Here is a 13,615-nt window from a genome sequence, read left to right on the forward strand (position 1 = left end):
CTAATTTTTTTTGCATCAGACTCTGCGTTTTTGAGCAGAGAATTGTGGAGTGAAGCCAGAATCTTCAAACTATTTGTGCCGACGGTTAAAATTAATCAACCACAGAACCCAATGTAAGTGAGAACCATACAGAAAAGTAGTTATCCACTCACTTTTGTCAGCGACTGATAATTAGATTTTCAAATTCTGCGACCAAAAACTCAGTCTAGACATGCTTTTATATTCTAAGAATTTTGCATTTTAGTCGCGATAGTCTGGAAATTAGACGCCAAAATCTGACATTTAGGAACGATTCTCTAAAAATCAGTCGCAATAGAAAACTACATAGTTTCAAAAGAGAAAGTATTATAAACGCGACCGCGCAAACAAAAGTGCAAAAAGTAATGAACAGAAAGATAAAGTTTATTATTTTTAAGGTCATGACAGCACAAGTAGTGAGCTTCACATTAGAAAAAAAAATGACTTAACAAAAGAATACTTAACAGATTTAGCAAAAAAAGGCAAAGGTCGCGAAAGTTGGGCCGGTTTTAGTTGACATTTTTCGGTCGCGCCGGTCGAGTTTAAAATTTCTTCGGTTGCGCCGGTCGTGATTAACTTTTCTGCATTTTCGCCGGTCACGAGTAAAACTTTCAACCTGAAAAATCTTGTTAATAAAAAAATTGGATCGATCTAATTTGTAGCTAGTCGCAAAATGTATCAGACTCTAATCTTGTTTGACAGATTTAAAAGCAAAAGAAATAAAAAAAGAACAAGAAGATCAAGTAAAAAATTAACAAAACATAAATTAAGTGACTTAACGCATGCTCTCATCATTTAAATAACTATTTTTTCCAATTCAATTTGAAATTATTCAGGCGCAAATGTAGAAACTTTTTTAGGACTTTCCATAAGATGAAAACTTCCAAAACAGTTTTCCAGGATCTCTGAATAATTTTAACCGAGCACTCTCAGAACACTATACGGAGCTTATTTTGCCAAAAAAAAGTCTACACCAGTAGCATATTTTTTGAAACGGTCGCAAGAAGTATTTGTTGGGGCTGATCAGGGGGGATTGATGGGAGACACATGTTTTAAGACAGAAAATTGAACATCCGGTCTACCACCTATGTGTAAACATTGGGTATAGAGTCTTCATTGTTTTAAGATAGGGAATATGACAAGAAGGTTTCAGTCTTTGTGTCATAGTTATGGAGTGGTAGGAAAAATTTTCTTTTTTTTTTGTTTTTTATTTTGGTGGAAATCTCGCATATCGGCGCGAGATATCTTATTGGTAAATATCAATGGTATATTACGTCTGGACTGTGTAATGAAGGCATAACAGCATTTTTTTATTCATGTTAAGTTAATGGTACGAGTTTTTGCATCAAAAATGAGATTTCTTTTTGCTTTTTCTTAAATCAAAACTTCAAAACACGATAAGATTTGATACATTTTGACCTATACTTTGTTTTAATACATTATTTTACTGTTTAATGCAGTGCTCTAGCTAGCTGAAACTATGCTGAGACCTAACTGAAATGCAGCTGAAACTTCCGAGTACTCGGAAGTATTGTCAGAAAAATTATAATTTGAAAACTGCTTATGTCACGTAAATCAGACTCAGCATCTGTCCAAACTTATTTTTTTAACGTTCTATGTAAACTTTGCTCAGTTTCTATTCCAGAGGATATCAGCTTTGTGAACAACATCCTTCAAATAATTAGTTATAGCAATAATTTTGAAATTTTCTAGAAAAATCAGTGATTCGATTCTAACTTGGAGTTTTATTAAGGATTAACCAAAAATCATTTGAAAGAGTCAAAATTTAAAACCTCAGATCTATTTCCGAATTAAATGAATCAGTGTGACTCTTGAGAAATGCTCAATTTTCTGCTAATTTATAATAAATAGTTACCACTTTATCAAAGCTTTTGATAAAAATTATCATCTTAAGTTCATAAAAGAAACAAACTTGGATTTCCACGTCAAATTTTAAATTTTGTATCGTTTTTTAACAAAATTGGTAGATGTGCACTTATTTCCAAAAATCTGAAGTTTTTGTTTTTATTCATCTGTTCTAGTACTCTAATGTTCTTTGACACTTCAAGAAAATTTATACCTTGAACGAAGAAATTTGATTAATGTTTTTTTTTTATTATTCTTTAATAGAACTAATTTTGCGTAAAATTCCACACTAAGAAGACAAGTAAAAATGTAACAATGAGATGGTTGTTTGAGTCCCTAAAGTAAACTAAAAGAAGTTTGCTTGAAAACTCTAAGCTATCCATAATTTTAGTTATTTCTTTAAATGATAGAAAAAAAATTACTCGATAAAAAAATTATCGTTGTCAAAAATTGACAGTTTGTGTGTTCTATTCTTAAGTTCTTTATTATTCAGAAACTTGGTTTTGCTTGATCTACCATCTCATAACTTCAGTGTTTTCCGATCCAATTTGAATCACAATTTTCTCAAAAAATGAGTCTTAGTTCAATACAATTGTATCATTTCAACAAATATTCACAAATAGAAGGCAAAACTAGCATCAGAAAACCCCTTTTACTAAGAACCTTCTAAACCAGATATTTTTCTCTTTTGTTTTTACCCTTAGTTTTTGTTTTTGAAACGATTTATAGTTCCGAATTGAATACATATTAATCTGGAAGTCTTCAAAACTAGCCAAATTATCCACTAGTTCTCTTTTTCACGTCAATAATTTGTTTTCTGAATCGATAGAAGACAAAAAAATTATGATTATTTATAAGTAAGTCTCCAATTTTCAGCATAAAACCAAGCTACTCCATTAACATGTTCCAAAGTACTAAAATAGACAGAATATTAAAAAAACAACTAGGTAAAAAGGTTCAATAAGTCTCTGTTTAAAAAATGTCCTGTACTCTGTTACAACTTCCTAATTAACACTTAGCTAATCATTAGTTCATAATACGCAATTTATCAGATATCTCCTGTAAAATTACCACCATTGCAGTATTTGTTGTATATTAAACGTTTTTGGATCGATTTTCATAGCATTTCATGACAATTGAACTCAATTTTCGGAAAAAAAAAGTAAAAAAACTTTTCTTTTATTTTGATTTTCTGTATTTCAGTGGTTCTTTTCGGTTTTTTTTCCAATAGTTTGAGTTTTTGATTGATTACTTCAAATCAAGCCACTTGCAAGGTCAGGAAAAAACATTACAATATGTTGGGTGTTTTAAGTTAAATTCATTTATTTGCTAAAAAGCTGTTTTTGTTTGCTTTCAACAAGAAGTGTAAATGATTTAGTGGAAAAACTTTATCAATTAACCAAAAACTTCAATTAACCAAAAGAGTTTTAATTACTTCAGAGGAAAATTTTTTAAATCATCTGAACTTTCATGTAATATTACATAATTCATCAAAAGATAACAGAATTTCCAATAAAAAATACATAATCACCAATAATCGAGATTTTCAAGTTTGGATTTTTTCTTGAGCTATAACTTATAGCCTGATACTAATCAAAACGATCTCAAAATTTCTGAACAACAAATTGAATTTCTACTTTTTTTCTCGAAAAATTTCAATTTAAGTTTTTTTGGTTTCTGTTTGATCTTTGATCTACCATCTTCTATTTGATTCAATTTCGAAAAAAATGTACACACAACTGAAATTTATCTACAAATATGTGTATTATGATCGATCTTTCACATACCCAAAGCAAGCTTAGCAATGAAATCTTTTCTTTGTAAAGAAACTTCAAAGAAAAAACTTCTGAGTAAAACTTCAAAACAGTAAGCTTTTTTACTAAACCCTATTTTTTAATTTAAAGCAATTTTACACAAAAAAATGATATTTTAAATATTCCAAATCAGTTAAAACATCAAATTTTTTGTCTATTTTTGCCATTTTTCAAAATTTGTTGGACAATAAAAGAAATAATGAGTATCAATGCATAATTTTTCAATTATCTGATTAAAAAAACTGCAAAATTATCAATCTGCTCAAACATATTACCTTACTGCTAAGAAATTATTACTTTAATTCTGCAAAAAAACAGAACGGTTCACTTAGCCGATATTTGTAAATACACAGTACTTTTAAACTGTTTTTTAGCTAATTAGCCAAAGCGTATCCATTCATTAGCTTATAATATAAACTTTACAATAAGTTAAAGACATTAGAGTCCCTTGAACTTCATACCATTGCATTTATCAATGTAGATTAATGATTTTTGGATTGATTTCTTTCAAGAGTTTCACGCCAAATTAAATCCAACTGTTCTTCGAGTTGATGTTGTCATCAGATCCCTTGAAAAAAAGCTTTAGTCAAAGCTTAAGAATTGCGATGAAAGTATTTCATAGTATATAATAAAATTTTTCAATTGTTCCAATTTTGTATAGATTTCTAGGTTTTTCAGGCTGTTATTTCTCAGTAAAAACTATTTTTATAGCACTTTTTCAACTCTTAAGGATGTTTCAAGTATATATTTTTTGAATTTTTCGGAGTGTGTTTGAAGGCTGTTGAACGTTGTTTTCATCAGCTTGTATAAAGTAACTATAGAAATGAACGGGTCCTAGTGCTTCACTTTCCTTGTAGTAGTAATCAATCATTCAAAAGATACATAATTCAGCCTAATTTCAACTGTGTGTACAAATTCCTTCAACATTGATTAAGTTAGAAGATGTTAGATCAAACAGAAACCGAGAAAGACCCAAGTTGAAGTTTTTTGATAGGCCAAAATAGAATTTCTGATAGGCCAAAGTTTAGTTTTTAGGAACTTTGAGATCAGTTTGCTTGAATTGAGGTTTTATTTATAGCTTAAGAAAAAATTCAACTCAAAAACTCTCAAGTTTTGGTAATTATACATAATCGGATGAAAGTTTCATTTGATGAATTAGGTAATTTACGAGAAAAATCAGATGTTTCAAAGAATTTTTTTTATGAAGTAAACATAACTGCGAGACAGAAATGTTCGGCTATTTGGTACAGATTTTTCCACTAAATCAATAAAAAAGTAGCCCATGACAAAAGAAATGAAATAACTTAATTTACACAACAACACTTACCTCGCAATTGTCTGGACATGGAGTTATCAATTAAATCCTCAAATTATTGAAAAAAAAAAGATGAAAACACTCAATGAATTACAAAAATTGAATCAAAAAGAAAAAAGTTCCAACTAAATTTACTTTCTGACACTCGAGTTCAAATTTTCGTTAAATTTTTCAATGAAATTGATCCAAAAATCTTTATTCTACAGTAATAACCGCAGTGCTTGTAAATTAACGGGAAGTTTGCTGAAAATTTTTAAAATAAAATTGCAAATAAGAACTAAAGGGTAGATAATTTTTGTTGGAAAATGGTTTAAAAAAATACTGGGTATTTAATAAATATTGAATAACTGAGCCGTTGTACCTAGTTATAGTTTTATAATCGTGCTAACTAGTACCCTAGAAGATGTACCCGGAGCAGCGTGTTTTCAAGCTAATTATTGGAGACTTATGTAGAGAGGATCATGATTTTTCTGTTGTTTTCCAAAGATTTCTGAAATTTATAGAGTAACTGAATTAGAAAAAATAGATGTTTTTGATGAATTTTAAAAGTGCAGAATAAGATGTATTTAAATGAACAAAAAATTACTTTCGAAAATAAATTGAGGGTAAAAACAAAAATATATAGTTACTTGAAAATTACTTAAATTTGAAAGAAAAAAACTTAGAAGATCATTTTCAATTTTTGTGAAAATTGAGAAAACTTAGCTTGAATTCAAGTAATGGAAAACAGCTCAAAAAAGAATCGAACAAAAAAATTCTGAAGTATAGATAACGATAAGACTTTTATTGGGTATTTGGTCTCACTTAATGAGTTGAATAAAACAATGGAAAGTTTTGAATTTGCAAAATTTTGAATTTACTTTGGATAAATAAACAACCAAATTTACCACGTAATTGTCTTTTAAAAAACCGTTCTATTTGATAGACAGAGCATTATTCAAGAGTTTTTGTTCCAGGTATATGATTATTCGAATTGTCAAATAAAATCTAAAATCAAGCTAGGCTGTAAAAATAATTACTAGAAATAATCAGACTCATCGAGTACTAGAACAGATGAAAAGATAGAACATTTTCAGGTTATTACAAAAGTGTGCAAATCTACTATTTTTGCCGAGAAACTGAGACAGCTGTTGACATTTGACTTGGAAAATTTCTCCAAATCTGTTTCATACATGAACCCAGAATGATAATTGTTTTAGAAACTTGGATAAAATATGTGTTTATGATAAATTAGCGAAAATTTTGTAAATTTTTCAGAAATCATAATGACTTAACTAATTTTGAATCAGATATAAAGGTTTAAATTTTGACTCTTTCAAATGTATTTTGGTTAATCATTGATAAAACTCGAAGAAGAGTCAGAAGCGAATCAAAAAATTTTCAAAAAAACGCTAAAACAAAAAATTGAATGGATGTTGTTAATAAAGTAGAACTACTCTGAGACAAAAAATTTAAAAAAATTTGTATCGAGCCTAAACAAGTTAAGTTTCGGACTGATGCTGAGTCTAATTTGAATGACTTGTACGCAACTGATTTCAAATTATGGTTTTTTTTGACAGTTTTTAGAAGTATTCGGAAATTTAGCTGCGTTTCTTTTAAGTTCCGGCATAGTTTCAGCTAGATGAAGCACTGTGTTACAGAGTTAGATCATCTAATAAAATAGTTTATTGATCAAACATTATCAAATCGTATAGTGTTTTGTTTATTTCGAAATTTTCAAACAAAAACGAAAAAATCTCGTTTTTGGTGCTCTACTTTTACCATTGACTTACCATGAAGTAAAAAACATAGTATAAGAACTTCATTCCACAATCCACTCATACTAAAACATTGATACTATCTAATAAGATATCGCGGGCCGAGGTTTTTTGCAAAATTAGAGATATCTACACAAAAACCAAAAAAATATCATTTTTCTACTATTCTATTAGCATGACACAAACTTTGAAACCTTACCAATCCTATTCGCTATCTTAAGATATTGCAGACTTTATACCCAGTGTTGATACATATCTGGAAGACCGGATGTTCTTTTCCCTATCCTAAAACATGGGGTTCTACCACCAACCCCCCCCCCCCCCCCCCCCCCCCTGATCTGCTCCAACATATACGACTGTCGCACTATTTTGGTGCGCAATCTACCTGCACCTTCTTTAGTTTCTAATGGTGCCCAAGTTGTTGCCCTTAGAACAGTTTGAGGGCTGGTTGAACAAAAATGGATGTTGTGTCAACGGGGAACCCGATAGCGTTGTGGGCGTCCTGTTGGTGGTGTGGATTTTATTAATAAATCGCTGGCTTTGTAGTTTCAAAAGTCGCCCTTAATTCATTAGAGATTAACTTGGTACGATTAAAGTTGATTAAAACCTCAATGAAATGAGTTGAATGAAACAATAATCGAGGTAGGAATGACGGCCTATAATCTATTCTCTATATATGTTGGATCAAAAATATGTTGGATCGAAATAGATATTTTTACATCACGATTTTTGTGTTGAAACAAAAATTTCTAAAAATTGACACTCTTTTCTCTAAAAATAGGCTAAAATAATTTTAGTTGTATGACACTCCAATTTACGTGTGCTGCCAGCGTCCATTCTTAAAATTCGGGTCTTATTCGCCCAAATTTGCAAATGTCGAACAATATCAATAAGTGGTGTACGTAAAATACGCATGAAAATTTTTAGAGTCGTCATCTTGACGTACATGCGAAGCGGGTCAACTCTTCTCGGAGAAGTGTTTAGAGAACACAACAACACTATCTACTTATTCGAACCCCTACGACTGCTGCAAAGTCTCAAAGACAAATTGTCAAGTGAAGAAATTGAGGAACAAAAACTTAGATGGATACATCATTTTTCAAAGTGCAATTTCAGCGATATTCTTTCGGATATCAAAACTTCAAACTCGACAAAAAGGAGCAAATTCGGCCTTGACCTTACAATGGTGAGATAGTCAGTTTCATTTATATATTTTTTTTATTGTCACATAAATGACATGCTGGTAAGTGTTATACGGCGGGGGATAAAGTGTGCAAATATCAAATTTTGGTCGCGATGCTCAAAAAATGTGGTTTGATTACTTTCTTAAGTCTAATAATTAATTTCTATTGTCTGGTCTGACGTCGCAGACGGATGTGTGATCAGAAGGACTAAGTGCGACGCATGGTTTCAAGCAAAACCCTTTAGTTGCGATGTGCCTTCGTTGAAAAGTACATGTTTACTAGAAGCAACAGTGACCTTAAAAAATTGGGTAGTTTTCGATACTATTGTTATGCGAAACATAGATCTAAACAGACGCGGATCTAGGATTTTCTCGATGTGCGGATTGCAGGGGAGGTTTTAGGGGGGGGGGGGGATTCGACGCCCTGCTGACCCAAAGGGATACCGCTTTGGTATTTTTAAGAAATCCCTTTTTGGCGCCCATATATACTAATTTTGAGGCAAAACCCGCAAAAAAACGAGATTTTTTTTGGTCAGAATTTTCCAAAAAGTGCCCAGAAACGGTCTTTTGACCTGTTTTTTTTTATAATTTTTGTTTTTTGCATTGGTTGTAATTTTATAGCTCGATTTGTTAAAATTTCAATTTTTTTTCATTTTTTTTTCTTTTTTATCGGCTTAAAAATTTTCGGCTTTATTAATATCAAATATTTTGCCTCTTTTTGCATCGCTTTGACCGGAGAAAAATTTTGTGCGCGTGTGTGTGTTGTGAGGGGAAAAGGGACTTAAAAACTTTAGATTTTGGTGCACAACATTTTTTGACTAAATTTTTGTCCAAATGGGTCTTTATAGTGTTCTGGGACCGCTAGGAAACCCAATTTGGCCGCCCCCCTCAAGAAAATCCTAGATCCGCTCCAGGGGAATGGATTCCTTTAGATCGATGACATTGGATTTCCTAGCTCTCCCAAAAAAATTAAAGACCTTTCAAACAAGTTAAAGACGATTTTGATTTTTAAAAGTTTCTGAGCCGTAAGCGAATTGTTGAAGGAAACAATCGTTTCGGTGAGCTGTTTCTCTCAGTCAGGTGTTTGAAACATAGCTGTAAACAGGCGCAGATTTAAGACTTTCTCGGGGGGGGGGGATTTTGTCGAAGGGTAGATTGTCTCGAAGGTGAACTGACTGGTTTTCAAACTCAAACTACATGTTGAATGTGACTTGAATTAAGCTAGCTAGGTGAATTCAAATGAGTTCATTTAACCACTGAGAGGATATTTTGAACAGCAATTTTTGCCTTCTGTTTTCTAAATAGTTGCTACATTTTTCAAATAATTGCAACAAAAATAGTTGCCGATGGCGTAGGCTCTCCTTAAACGTCTTTGAGGTTCTGTCAATTTGTTTTTAGAGTTCTCTGCCTCGAGTTTCAAAGAAGGACGGCAGTTTTTATTCAGATCTGGTTTCGATGTCTGACCTCTCAAACAAATGCAACAGCAGCCAAACAATTCCGGTCATCAAAACAATCCGACTGAACCTCACGGATTTCTCGGAATACATGAGAAAAAACGAAGGCGTCAAAGTCATTCATCTATTCAGGGCTCTTTTTCATTTTTCTTTTAGGGCTCTTTTTTTCAGTTTTCCCTTTGAGGATTTGTTTCAGATTTCCCTTCAGGGCTCTTCTTCAGTTTTATAATTAGGGTTCTTTTTATTCCGAACATTTGAAAACTGAGGAGGAACTTTGATTCGGGTCGTTTTAGTTTTTTCTTTTTGATTTCCACGCAAAATCAGGTACCACAAAAATTATCGGAATTGGTCTAGTGGTATATTATATTGAAGCTTTTTCAATACTCCAAAATTTTCTTAGTCGTTGAAATTTTTGAATTTTTTTTTCTTCAAAAATTGTTTTCTGACTGGCTTTTCTACTGACTATTACTGTCAAATATGTTTTAGTTCTTTTTTTCGTTCAGATTTTTTTTTATTTTTTTTTCTATGCGAAAAAAATGACACTAATTTGAAAAAAAAAATGTTTTTTCTTGGTTAAGTATTTCCAGGACTGCGGTCAGAACAGTCTGTGCTAATTGCTCACTAACCGGCTATCCTTGTTCAGTTTTCCCTTTAGGGCTCTTTTTCAATTTTGTATTTAAGGCTCTTTTTGTTACGACCCTTGAAATTGGGGAGAAATTTTGTATTCGAGTGTGTTTTCCTTTATTTTTGCACGCAAAATCAGGTACCACAAATAATCATCGGACAAGGTTGAGTGATATATCATGTTAAAGCGCTTTTAGTTGTAATTTGAGGGACTTAGAAAATTTTCAAAAAAAATTTCTCAATGTTGAGAAAAACTGGTTTGAATTTTTTTATTTTTGGTCTGATTTCGAGCTATTTAGTCAGGTAGTTAGTAATTGCAATATCTTATATAAGCTTGATTTAAGCTGTGAAAAATTAGTTTTTCTCAAGTAGAGGTAGTTTTGGAGTTTTTTATCGCAATTTTGGGAATCAAAAACTTGAAAGTTCAAAAAATTTCAGCAAAAAGTTTTGAAAAATTGTTTGAATTTTTTTTTCGACATTTTCCAATTAACCTATTTTACCATGACTCTCCAATATGCCTAAGTTCTAATTTTTTGTTCAGAACATTTTCATAACAAAGAGCAGAAAAAATAAAGGACACCATTTTGAGAGAACATTTTTTGCCTTTTTTAAGACTGTGGTCGGAACATTCTGTGCTACTTGCACAGTAACCGGCTATCCTTGTTACAAATGCAAAAATTGAAAGGTAGTCAACAGACAGTCAAAAAAGAGTCAAGGAGCGCAAGTAGAAAATACCGACTTGTTTTTTTAGACAAATCTCAATTTTCAAAATTATAAAAAATAGATGCCTTAAAGTTCCATTAATTTTTAGAAGAATTTATGGTTCACTCTTTTTTGATAAATTTAACTAAAAATGACAAAACTGATCAAAAAGGATTTTTTTGCTGAGAAATCGGATAATTAAATTCTATTTTTGAAGTTGATCACTAAGTTAGAAGTCGATCACGTTTTTCGCGACCCTTTACAACTTCGCTGACCTATACAATTTTGTGACCTTTCGCTGTTTGATAGTGAAGTTTGCCTCCCTTTTAACAAAAAAATGAACTTGTGAAAATAAAAAAAAATAAAAAACCGAACCGTGAAAAAAATTTAGGACTTTTCCTAGAAAAAAAAACGAAAAATAAAATCACCACGACATATATAAGAGTCTGAACGTTGTTCACTGACTCCTAATAAAACGGACAAATGGTTGAGATTTTTTTCCCGTTTTTGAATACTACAAGCAACGCTTGTAGGATGTAGAGCGTCGTATCATATTAATGTTCTATCAGGGGTGATTTGAAATCGAAAAAAAATCGTCTCAGAGTTTAAAGAATTGAGCTGAATGTTTCCGATTTCCAAAAAAGCAAAAAAAATTTTGCGTCAAGAGCATATCTAGGATTTTTTCGACAGGGTAGGTTTCCTTAAAAAATTTTTTTTTAGATCGATCAAATTGATCTTCCAAACTTTGTCATAATTCTGAAAAAAAACCTTAAAGACCGAATATTTCAGACTATATCAACCGACCCCTTCACTTATGATTCATTTTTAGTCCTTTTGAATCTGATTGCATTGAAAACTCTGAAAAAAGTGTTGTGAATGTTACTCGATGTTACTCGATTGCTCATTTGTATCTCAGTTGAGCCGACAAAAAAACGGAGATTATAAAAAACCTTAAAAAGTTTTAAGTTCCCGCTAGAACTACTCTGTAGTTATAAATATCGACCCAGTAAATAAATTTGAATTGAAATTGAGCATCTTAGCTGAAGGAAATGTCAAGCGAAGAGCATTTCAAGTGATTCAACTGATTTTGTTAAACTAGTTGTTAATCCGAAAAAAAGTCTACATTCCCGTTTGATAACGCTTGCTAATCCCAATTCGTATCCCACTGTGTACTATTTTGAGATATCTATTTTGGGTGACTGACCCTAAAAGTTTTTTCAAGGCGCGTTTGGCGCCAATATATACTAATTTTGAAGGGGAGCGCGCCAATAGAACGAAATTTTTCAAAAAAAAAACCCAAAAACGGTTTTTTGGTCTGCTTTTTTTTCAAAAAATTTTTAAAAGGCAAAAAATTCTAATAGTGATTTAACAGAGCTCAGAAAATCAATTTGGTCGACCCAAAAAAGGTCAAAATTTTAAAATAAAAATTGAAAATCCAAACCCGAGAAAATTCTAGATTCGCCACTGCTCATAAAGATATTGTTTACAGATTCTAAGTAAAGAATGCAACAATTTATCTTTATGCTCAAATTCAACAGATGCTAGATTTTTTTGAAATTCGAATGTGAGTTATTTTTTTTCCACCATTCTCTTCTTTCACAAAAACTACCCAATTTTTTTAATCTTCTTGTTTCGTGTTCGCCAGTCGGAGTTTTCTGTGCTACAAGTACTGCGACCGGCGTTAGTTTAAAACTCTGTTTGAAAAAGTGATCAATTTACAAATTTAGAGACCCGCGAGCAGTTATGTTATCTCGAAAACGAACCGGATCCCGCATCGATGAAGGCAATGCATGTCTCAGAGTATGGATTGATATCGTTGAAGGTATGGATCAAAATTTGTTAACTATCATACATTGTTTCAGTATTTCTAAGATTTTGACCTCTATGCGACTTAGCAAAGCATTTACATCCCTATGAATGAGTAAGTCAATGATTCATCAAATGAAAACTTTGAAATTAGTTAACAAGATATTTAACACGACCCAATTACTTTTATCAATGATTGTTTAAAATTGGCCAACGGATCCGATAATTAAAAGTTTACAATCCGATAATTAAGAGTCAAGAAAGAATATCCTCTCGCTTGTAACTGCTCAAATTGAATTATTTTGATTCCCAGGCCGGAAACTGTCTTCGGAGTTAGGCACGAGTCGCATCATGCAAGTTTCATACGAAGAACTAATCTTCGACCAACAACGTATTGTTCCACAACTTCTGAGGTTCGCAAATCTCGCACCCGACGCTGAGATTACGCGGAAGTTTTTCTCTTGGACTCACGGAGACTCAACAGTAACCGGAGGTTTCACATCGAAAATAAAACGTAATGCTTCTGCCAACATTGATCATTGGAAAAAAGGCTTGCCCAAATCTCAACTCAAGATAGTAAATAAAACTGAAAGCTGCCAACTGCTCATAAATGAAATAGAGACAAGATTAGCAAAGTTAAAAAAAGAGAGAGTAGTGGAAACTCCAGATGGGTTTTCATTATAATCAAAATGAATACCTAAATAAGTGGTAATTTTTAACAAAAGTGCAAATGAAAATGTGATTCAATCCTAAATAATGTTCACGCTTGCGATTAGCAAGCATTATCAAATTGTAACAATTCAGGTGAAAAAGATGACTATTAGAATCAGTAAATCTTTTTTTATCCAAGCAAGGGTATTGCAACCGGGTACAATTCCATACAACAAAAATCCTTATCATATAATTCCATACATCAAGTTTATGGAGAAAATGTTTGTCATACAATTTTCATACATTTTCGAAAAACAATAGAAAATAAAAACTAAACATTTTCTGCGGCTTTTTGTGAAAAGTTGAACAAGCTTTTAATGGAAAAAAAACTGAATTAAAATTTTTTAAAAAATAGTGCTTACCAT

At 31.8% G+C, this 13,615-nt stretch overlaps 1 protein-coding gene and 1 long non-coding RNA gene across 2 annotated transcripts in view; one reads left to right on the top strand and one right to left on the bottom strand.

Moving 5' to 3' along the window:
• LOC134842792 (ATP-dependent 6-phosphofructokinase, muscle type-like) overlaps nucleotides 1–13,615 on the bottom strand; it is a 480,347-nt gene that overhangs the window by 370,106 nt on the left and 96,626 nt on the right. The window lies entirely within an intron of this gene.
• On the top strand, nucleotides 6–9,517 carry LOC134841085 (uncharacterized). Its single transcript, XR_010162452.1, has 3 exons — nucleotides 6–113; nucleotides 7,698–7,956; nucleotides 9,352–9,517. It is a non-coding gene; the product is annotated as an uncharacterized LOC134841085 (long non-coding RNA).

The sequence above is a fragment of the Symsagittifera roscoffensis genome, chromosome 3 (genome assembly GCF_963678635.1).
Source record: "Symsagittifera roscoffensis chromosome 3, txSymRosc1.1, whole genome shotgun sequence".
Lineage (NCBI taxonomy): Eukaryota > Metazoa > Xenacoelomorpha > Acoela > Convolutidae > Symsagittifera > Symsagittifera roscoffensis.